Source organism: Pinus tabuliformis, chromosome 2_2 (assembly GCF_031772625.1).
Source record: "Pinus tabuliformis cultivar Carrire ecotype Pingquan chromosome 2_2, CPIR1, whole genome shotgun sequence".
Classification (NCBI taxonomy): Eukaryota; Viridiplantae; Streptophyta; class Pinopsida; order Pinales; family Pinaceae; genus Pinus; species Pinus tabuliformis.
Window position 1 is genome coordinate 862,849,003 of NC_142300.1, and position 10,012 is coordinate 862,859,014.

A 10,012-nucleotide genomic window follows, 5' to 3' on the forward strand; every position below is an offset into this window, starting at 1 on the left:
AGGGGGTTATGAAACTTGATGTTTGGAGCTATGTGAAGTGGAAAATTATTTAGGGATACAAAGGGAACAGGACCTAAATATAGCTCGTTGATTGAACCTCCACTGAGTGATGAAGAAGAAGCAGCATAGGCTTCTCCACAGAGCATTGTTCAGTTAATAAGGCGAGGGTTCCCGCAAATACCACATCTACCCACACCACCTCCATCTTCACCTCCACCGCATACACCTTCACCCACACCGCCACCACCTCCACCACCGTTCAATATGGCAAATTCAGTAAAATTTCCCATTTTCAAGGGCTTGGGGAATGAGTAACCAGACCACTTTTGGTTCACCGGAAAGGCTGTGTGGGAAGCCCAGGGCATTATAGACGATCAAATGAAGAAAGAAACATTGGTTATTGCTTTATAGGAACACACACAAACATGGTACATTAAGTACTAAATTGATAACTCGATGGCTGCGTTGGCAGACTTTTAGACTGCACTGAATAAGGAATTCAATAGGCCCAAGTCTGAAGCGCAATCGATCGTTGGATTCAAGGAAATCATGATGAAGCCTGGCGAGACACCCTTGGAGTTGGATTAGAGATTAAAGTGCAAGATCCATGAAGCTAAGATGAATCTTACTGATGGGAAGCACCGCGAATGGTTTGTGGCTTCGCTCTTGCCTCATTTGAGGGTTTGATCCAGGTCGATATTGGTGGCCACCCACCAATTCCACTAGGACCCCCACCATTGCTTCTTTCAATTTTTTAGTTTCCTTAATTGTAGCACAGTTTACTATTTTTAACAGTTTTTTGGGTCCTAAACTTTGGTAGTCGTTTTGAGGCCCTAAACGACATTTTTTTGGAAATCTACCGCTAGTGATTTTTTTCCTAAAATTTTCTTTTTTTTTTTGGTAGTCCTCAGAGAGATCTTTCCAATGGGCTATCATGTGCGTCAAACGAAGATAATATGACCAAGTCGCGACCCCGGGAAATTGGCTATCTAACTCACTCCAAAGGGGCCCATAAACTCTTGGTGTTACATCTCCTCGGGTTAGGGTTTTGGTTGTTTAGGGTTTGCTCTTATTGTTCAATAATAAAGAGGCCCTTGAGCCTCATTGTAAGGTAGTTCAGATGCATGTAGCTGCCACATCTCTTCTCAAAGATAAGATACCACCGCCCTAGCTGGTTTATTTCCATTCTTGTTTGTAATCATATTTCAGTATTTTACATTAATGAAATGAAGTATTATTTTTGCTGCATCTCTATGTTTATGGTCATCTCTGTAATTTGTTGCATTCTTGTTTAAATCTGGATCAGTGGTATTAGAGCGGTTTGTTTTTTTTTGCATGTCCCCAACGAGGTCGGGATATAAGGAGTTAGGGCTTGAACTGGTCAAACCTTTGCAAGACCAACCTTGTAAATCCTGACGGCTTCCCATGGCAGATGAAAAGAAAGACGAGGGGGTAGGAGATCCTATCAAAATCTTGCTCGAAGAATCCCTTGAGCAAAAAAGGAACACGATGATGGACAGCTTTACCCAGATCCTTCAGTGGCTACCCAGGGGCGACGTGTCAGCTTCCAACAGCTACTCTGGAAACACCACACTGTTTAAGGTACAAGTTAATTTTGAAATTGCCATATTCGAGGGTCAGATAGAAGCAGATGCCATCAATAATTTTCCTGTTCATGATTTTTCCAGTTGGGAAAATATTATTTTCGCTCTTCTCAAAGCAGCCCCCCACGTCAAGGATTGGTGGGAAACCTGCTGCGAGCAGAAGGATGAAAGTATAGGCTCACTATTTTCAGCCACACTAACTTGGAATTCATTCCGGCATGCCATCAAGGAGCAATACTACCCTGTTGGAAGCTATGAGGATTAATACATAAAGTGGACCATGTTGCGGCAGGGAAGGGACCAAGACGTGCCAAATTTTACCAATATTTTCCATACCCTTTGCACAAAGTTGGGTATCAAGGATACAGAGCAGCATTTGGTACTCAAATACCGTGGCTGCCTGCACAAGTACATCCAAGAAGAAATAGAATTCCTGAAGATCTCCTCGCTCGAAATGGCATACCGATATGTCGTCAAGGTCATGAAAAAGTTTAAACATAAGAAGTGAGACTTTGGATCTGCGAATCTGAAGCAAGGGAAAGGTGCCCCCAAATCACAGAACAAAGGACAAAGCCAAGGCGGGGTGGCCCTAGACAACCCTCCAAAGCTGCAAGCAAAGAACAACACCGTGAAGCCGAAAAAGGACACGGGAAAGTGGTGTGAGTTCCATAAGAGCTCCACTCACAACACGAGTGTCGAGCGAAGCAGTCACTGGTGGCCGAGTTAAAGGTTTTATAATCAGATGCATGTTCCGACTGTAAGTTGGAACCTGATAAGGGAAATGACAAAGGGAAGCAGATTATCAATGCGGAGCCCAATGCCACTGTCACTACCACGAAGATCCAAAAGGAGGAACCCAAAGATCCAGAGGAGGAGGAGCATCTCTTCCACTCCCAGATGTGGGTAAAGGGCTCCCTGCTATAGTTCATTGTCGACAACAGGAGCGAAAAGAACCTCATTTCGGTAGAGGTCATGAAGCAGCTGGGCTTACCGACTAGCAGTGTCGCCTTCCATACAACATCAAGCCCTTCACGGATGAGGTATTCTGTGACATTGCTCCCCTTGAAGTTTGTGATGTATTATTAGGACAACCATACTTGTGGAAGTGACATGCTATGTATGAATCAAGATCCTGTGTTGTTATGTTACTTTGGGAAATAAATTGTACAAGATACCAAAGGTAGCACCGCCTACTACATCTCTTTGGTTACTACAAAACAATGCTGTAAGCTCATTTCCAAAACTGGGAAATTTGTTTTCCTGATGATACACCCTCAATAAAAGAAGAAGACGGTGGCCACGACCTCCAGACAGGGCCCCTCCACACGACAACTACAGATGGACAAGGTCATGGAGGAGTACGAGGACATCTTCACCTCCCCCGCAAGGGTTCCTTTGCACTGTCAGGTCAAGCACTGCATCAATTTGATCCCAGGTGCGCCACTGCCCAATGGACCAATATATCGATGCTCCGTTCCGGAGAACGATAAAATCAAGAGGCGTATTCAGGAGCTACTGCAAAAAGGTCACATCCGTCTGAGTTCATCTCCCTGTGGGAGCCTGATCGTGTTGGTACAAAAGAAGGATGGGACTTGGAGACTCTGTATTGACTCTCAGGCGCTGAACAAGATCACTGTTTGTAATAGGTACCCAATGCAATGGATTGATGACCTCCTGGACCAACTGAAGGTGGAAACTTATTTTAGCAAGATCGATTTGAAGTCAGGATATCACCAGGTACCAACTGAACCCTCTGATGTGTGGAATACTTCCTTCAAAGTCAAGAAGGGCCTTTTCGAATGGTTGGTTATGCCTTTCGGATTGACGAATGCTCCTGAAACCTTCATGAGGCTAATGGATGACATCTTGTGACCATTCACCAACTCATTTGTAGTGGTATACTTGGATGACATCCTGATCTTCAGCTAGAGTTGGGAAGAGCACCTCCACCACATCTGACAGGTTCTCCAAACACTGCGGCAACACAAGTTACGTGCCAATTTGGCGAAATGCACTTTTTGCATCACCCAGGTTCAGTATCTGGGTGTTAGGCCCCTATACTACTAGTGTAACCCCTTATTGTTATTAGTATAACCCACTTATTATATTGATGTACCCATGTAGTGCCCATATTGTTACTATTGTGCCCCATAGAAGCCCACTATTGTTATTATTGTGCCCTTACATTATTATTGTTATGTCGGCTCTGATTATGTTATGACCCCTTAGACTCCTATATATAGAAAGGAGGTCTTTTCATTTGTATCATCCAAGAATTGTTCATTTATGTAATGTAAAGGAGGTTTCCCCCTTGAAGAGGCTGAATTCTAATGCGTTGATCTATCTTTTCTATCTTTTTCTTGAGCTGGTTTCATAACATTTGGTATCAAAGCTTTGGATTCTAGGGTTTCGCTTCTTCAAACAGGTCATCGTGGAATTTTTGCTATAACTTGTTTTTTGCGACGTTTCAGAAGTTGAAAAAAAAAACCCATTTGAGAAGAAATCGTGCTGAACCTCGGGTCCTAATTTCAGAGCTTTTCGCACTATATTTGTGGAGATATGATCTAAGGAAGTTGGTCTTTTTGCAGACTCCTGAATTACATTCCAAATAGGTGACCTGGGGAAATCATCATAACTTTCTTTCTGGGTGTCAGATTGAAATTTTGTAAGAAGGTACAAAAAGAGGACGGATTGTAGTTTCTTTTATGCATTTTTCAGATCCAAAGGTCGAAACAGTGAGACGTGGAACTTCATACAATTTCGCTCTTCTAGAAAGGTCTATAATCAGGTCATCTTGGGAGATTGTGCATAACTCTTTCTTAGTGAATCCAATTTGGATCAGACTGGTGGCATTGGAAAGAGGAAACAGAGGGCTACTATAGGTCACAATTTCAAAACTTAAAGATCCGAAAGTACAGAGTTACAGTCGTTTCAAGGTCGAGCCCCTAAAATCAAGAAAAAGCAAGATGAGGAAGTTTGATGGCAAGGATCCGGTAAATTGGATACTTCAGATGGAGCAATATTCTGATCTACATTGTGTACAACTATTACAAAATGTATGTATTGCATCTTCATATTTAGAGCCAGATCAATTTTTATGATACAAAGGGCTTTGTTCTCGTAAACAACTTGTTACGTGGTCAATTTTCACGGAGGAAATGATAGCACATTATGAGGATACAAAGAGCAACACCTTCTTTAGAGCAACACCACAACAATTGGAAAGAGTAAAAGGGCTTTGTGACATAGTGGAAAGAAAAATTATGGAAACCAGGAAGCGTACCCCTCACAACTATAAAAATGGAAGTGTTGTTTCTCCTAGCCTTCCACAACCTACAAGGGTTACACCACAACAATTGGAAGAAAAAAGAGAAAAAGGGCTTTGTTACAATTGTGATAGCAAATGCACTAAAGGTCATAAGTGTGCTGAGAAGAAATTATTTTACATAGAATATGAAGAGGAGGAAGAAAAGGATCAAGAAACATCAAAAGAAGAAGATATACGCCAGGACCCCACCCCAGAGAAAGAAGAAATGAATCAGACCATATCTTGTAAAGCATTGGCAAGAATTACCACCCCTCAAACTCTCAAGATAGAAGGACATATCAAGAAGAAAAAGGTGCAAGAAGTGAAATATCACTTCGAGAAAGAAGAAATGAATCCAACCATATCTTGTAATTCATTGTTCGAAATTACCACTCCTCAAACTATCAAGATAAAAGGACATATAAAGAAGAAAAATGTTCAAGAAGTGAAAGATCACATCGAGCATCAAGAAATGAATCCGACCATATCTTGTAAAAGATTGGAAGAAATTACCACTCCTTAAACACTAGAGATAGAAGGACAAATCAAGAAGAAAAAGGTTCAAGCAGTGAAAGATCACATCGAGCATCAACAACAAGTTCTCCAACTTTTCAAGGATAATGCCACTTTGGTGCAAAATCAAACGAAACAACAGGTAGATCAACATCGTAGTGAAAAATGTTTTGATGTAGGTGATTGGGTATTTTTACTGCTACATCTCAAGCAAGCTATTTATGAGAAGGAAATGTTGGCAATACTACACGCACTTAAAAAATGGCGACCTTACCGAATGGGAAGACTCTTCAAAGATGAGGATGTGGAAGCATTGTTTTGTGCTATTTATATTATCCAACCAGATTGGATAAACGAAGCAAGGGATGAATGGAAGAAGGATGAAGAAGTATGGCCACTTATTCAAAAGTTGCGAAACATCCCAATTCAAACAATATTGCCAGAAATTGAAGAGGAAGGAAAAATCATATTGGAACCTGGAGCAGTCACAGAAACAAGAACCCGACAGCTACGAAATCGATCAATTTCAGAGTATCTCATCAAGTGGAAGAACTTACCCGCTGAATATTCCACATGGGAGGACAATAATTTTATACAGAAGCATCAAGAACTACTCAAACGTTGAGGACAACGCTTTTTGAAGGAGAGGTGCATGTTAGACCCCTATACTACTAGTGTAACCCCTTATTGTTATTAGTATAACCCACTTATTATATTGATGTACCCATGTAGTGCCCATATTGTTACTATTGTGCCCTTACATTATTATTGTTATGTCGGCTCTGATTATGTTATGACCCCTTAGACTCCTATATATAGAAAGGAGGTCTTTTCATTTGTACCATCCAAGAATTGTTCATTTATGTAATGTAAAGGAGGTTGCCCCCTCGAAGAGGCTGAATTCTAAGGCGTTGATATATCTTTTCTATTTTTTCTTGAGATGGTTTCATAACACTGGGATACATTATTGATGAACACGGGGTGCATGTGGATCTAGCCAAGATCCAATTCATTCGGGATTGGCCATCTCCAACCACTCTAACAGAGATTCACAACTTTCTAGGTCTTGCCAACTTCTACCGCAGGTTCGGGTTGGGATTTTCTCATATCACTTGTCCCTCTAGTCAAGTCACCAAGGGAGGAGTGAAAGCAAAATTCTTTTGGTCTGAATCTCAACAGAAGACATTCATAGAGTTGAAATATTGCCTCTGCTCGGCACCGGTGCTTGCATTATCAGACTTGCAACAACCATTTGAGGTCGAGACAGATGCCTCTGACTATGCTATTGGGGCAGTCCTTACTCAATACGAGCATCTAGTGGCATATCAGAGTGAGACACTTTCAGACACAGTCCGGAAGTATCCCACTTATGACAAAGAGATGTATTCCATTGTGCAGGCTTACCAAAAATGGAAGCATTACATTTTAGGGAAGGAAACAGTCATCCACATAGACCACCAACCCCTGCAGTTCATACAAACCCAAGGGAAATTGCATAATGATTGCCATCAGAGGTGGTCCACATACCTGCAGCAGTTCCATTTGAATATCAAGTATAAGAAGGTCAGCACCAATAATGTTGCAGATTGCCTTAGTCGACCACCGATCATGGCGTTAAACACCGTGCTCAACTCTTATGGGTACGAGACTTCTGATTAGCCACTTCTCTGCAAAAGTGACCCAGAATTCGTCCACACATAGCAGACACTCTTGGAGGGTCAGCATGTTCCATATTTTCACCTCCAAGATGCCCTGTTATGCCACCTGGGTCGCCTTTGTGTTCCTTCAAGCGAGCGTGCCAAGATGATTTGGGCAGCACACTACACTTGGGCTATTGGGCATTTCGGGGTCAAGAAAATGGTGGCAGTGCTGCAGAAGTATTTCTATTGGTCGAATCTTTGATAGGATGTCGGGAAGTACATCAGATCATGCACTACATATGCCATTTCCAAACCGACCATCAAGAAGCAAGGCCTCTATACCCTTCTTCCTACCCCTAGTCAACCTTGGGAATCTATCTCCATGGATTACATGTCAGGCCTTCTTTCCACTAAGCATGGAAATGACTGTGTTTTTGTGGTCGTTGATAGGTTCTCGAAGATGGCCATTATGGCATCTTGCAAGAAGAATATCACAACAGAAGCCACTGCTAAATTCTTCTTTGAACAAGTGTGGGTACACTTTGGGATCCCATAATCTATCATCTTAGATCAGGACCATAGGTTCCTCAGTACATTTTGGTCTAGTCTCTGGTCGATGCTAGACACCAAATTCACTAAGTCCACAGCCTTCCATCCTCAAATTGATGACCAGACAGAGGTTGTCAACAGGATGATCATCCACATTCTGCGCATGTACAACTCAAAGCATCCACGCGCATGGGACGAGAGCCTCCCCTATGTTTAGGACAACTACAACCAGACTCTCCACAGCTCGACTGGCCATAACCCTTTTAAGGTGGACTTGGGATTCCAGCCACTATGTCCCATTGATGTGGCCATGCAATTTGCAGCTACTCACGCAGATTTAGCTCATGTCCAGTCTGAAACAGATAAGGAAAACAACTTCATTGAGAACATCCAACATATTTTCCAGTAGGTCCATGATATTCTAGAGAAATCAAATGCCAAGTACAAGCAGCAACATGATCAACATTGGGTGCCACACAAGTTTCAGGTGGGCGACAAAGTATGGTTGCATTTGCAAAAGGAATGCCTTATCGGAGCCTATCGGAAACTCAGACCACTCCGATATGGTCCTTACACCATTACCAAGGCTATGGAAGACAATTCATTTGAGCTCAGAATTCCCCCATTCCTTGGCCTACACCCAGTGTTCAATGTGGACCGCCTTCGACCATACTTTCCACCATTACTAGACACATTCGACATTGCAGAACAACTCACACCCACAGAGTTAAATCCAGATTGCATTGAACAAGCTGCAACTAATCAGATCATGGACACACAGATCAAGCACACTCGCCAGCAGAATATCCAACTATATCGAGTTGTCAAAGTAGCCAAATCCTTCACCAGGGCAAGTGGCTCACCAAGGACCAAGTTCAGCAGAAGTTCCCTCATTTCATGGAGGAACTCAACGCAATGGGGACCATTGCTTCCTAAGGGGACCATTGCTTCCTAAGGGGAGAGGAATGATCCAAGTGGATATTTGTGGCCACTCGCCAATTCCACTTGGACCCCCACCATTGTTTCTTTCAGTTTTCAGTTTCCTTAATTGTAGCATAGTTTACTATTTTTAGCAGTTTTTCGAGTCCTAAACTTTCGAAGCCATTTTGAGGCCCTAAACGATGCTTTTTTGGAAATCTACCGCTAGTGATTCTTTTCCCAAAATCATCTTTTTCGTCGTAGTCCTCGGAGAGATCTTTCCAATAGGCTATCATGCGCGTCAAATGGAGATAATATGACAAAGTCGCAACCCCGGGAAGTTGGCTGTCGAACTCACCACAACAGGGCCCATAAACTCTTGGTGTTACATCTCCTCGGGTTAGGGTTTTGGTTTTTTAGGGTTTGCTCTTATTTTTCAATAATAAAAAGGCCCTTGAGCCTCATTGTGAGGTAGTTCAGAGGCATGTAGCTGCCACATCTCTTCTCAAAGATAAGATACCATCGCCCTAGCTGTTTTATTTCCATTCTTGTTTGTAAGCACATTTCAGTATTTTAAATTAAGGAAATGAAGTATTATTTCCGTTGCATCTCTGTTTTTATGGTTATCTCTGTAATTTGTTGCATTCCTGTTTAAATCTGAATCAGGGTTGCTCTATCATAGCAAAAGATTGGGACCCAGGCGGAGGCCCCAGAGATTGCGATGAGATTGCACGACACACCAATTCAAGATGCTGCTTTGGGAGTTCAATAGATTCACATGGAGTTGCAGAACCTTTTCCTAGAATTCCAAAGTCTGAAGAAGGATAAAGCAGCTCGGCCAGAGGTGCGCCAAGAGGTTTGGTGTTTGAAATGTAAGAGTCAAGGGCATGATGAAGATCATTGCCCTATATTCGCGAATTATGTTGCAGGAGGAGGGCCATTTCCTCTGAGGTCGGAAGCTCAAGCAAGGCCAAGTGCAGGGCACGCACTATGGTGTGCTATCTGTCAGGTAGCTGGAAAACATGCGACAGATAATTTCCACTTGCTGCAGAAATTTATATAGACACCGCAATAGCTCCTATGCAACTTCTACCAATCAGTAGGCCACGATGAGTGCAATTGCGGTATTTATGAGTTAATGATGGAGAGAACGCCCACGTATCGGATGTAGACAGAAACTTGGCCTCTGGATCAAGGTGCTGGGGGGTTTTGAGGAGAATATTAGGGGCGCGGACGAGGCCGAGGTAGAGGAGGACCTGCGAGAGGTCGAGGGCAAGTTATTTGCTACAATTGTGGAGGTCCAGGACAGTACGCATGAGAAGGAAAAAACCCAACGCGGTGTCGTGCCAATACTGTACCCAGTTTGACCACACAACAGAAGAATGCCCTGTATTAATAGTTAAGATGTGTGAAAAGGGGACACAGCCTCAGCAACCTAAGCAAAACCTGCAAATCATACCAAGGCATACCATGACAAGATC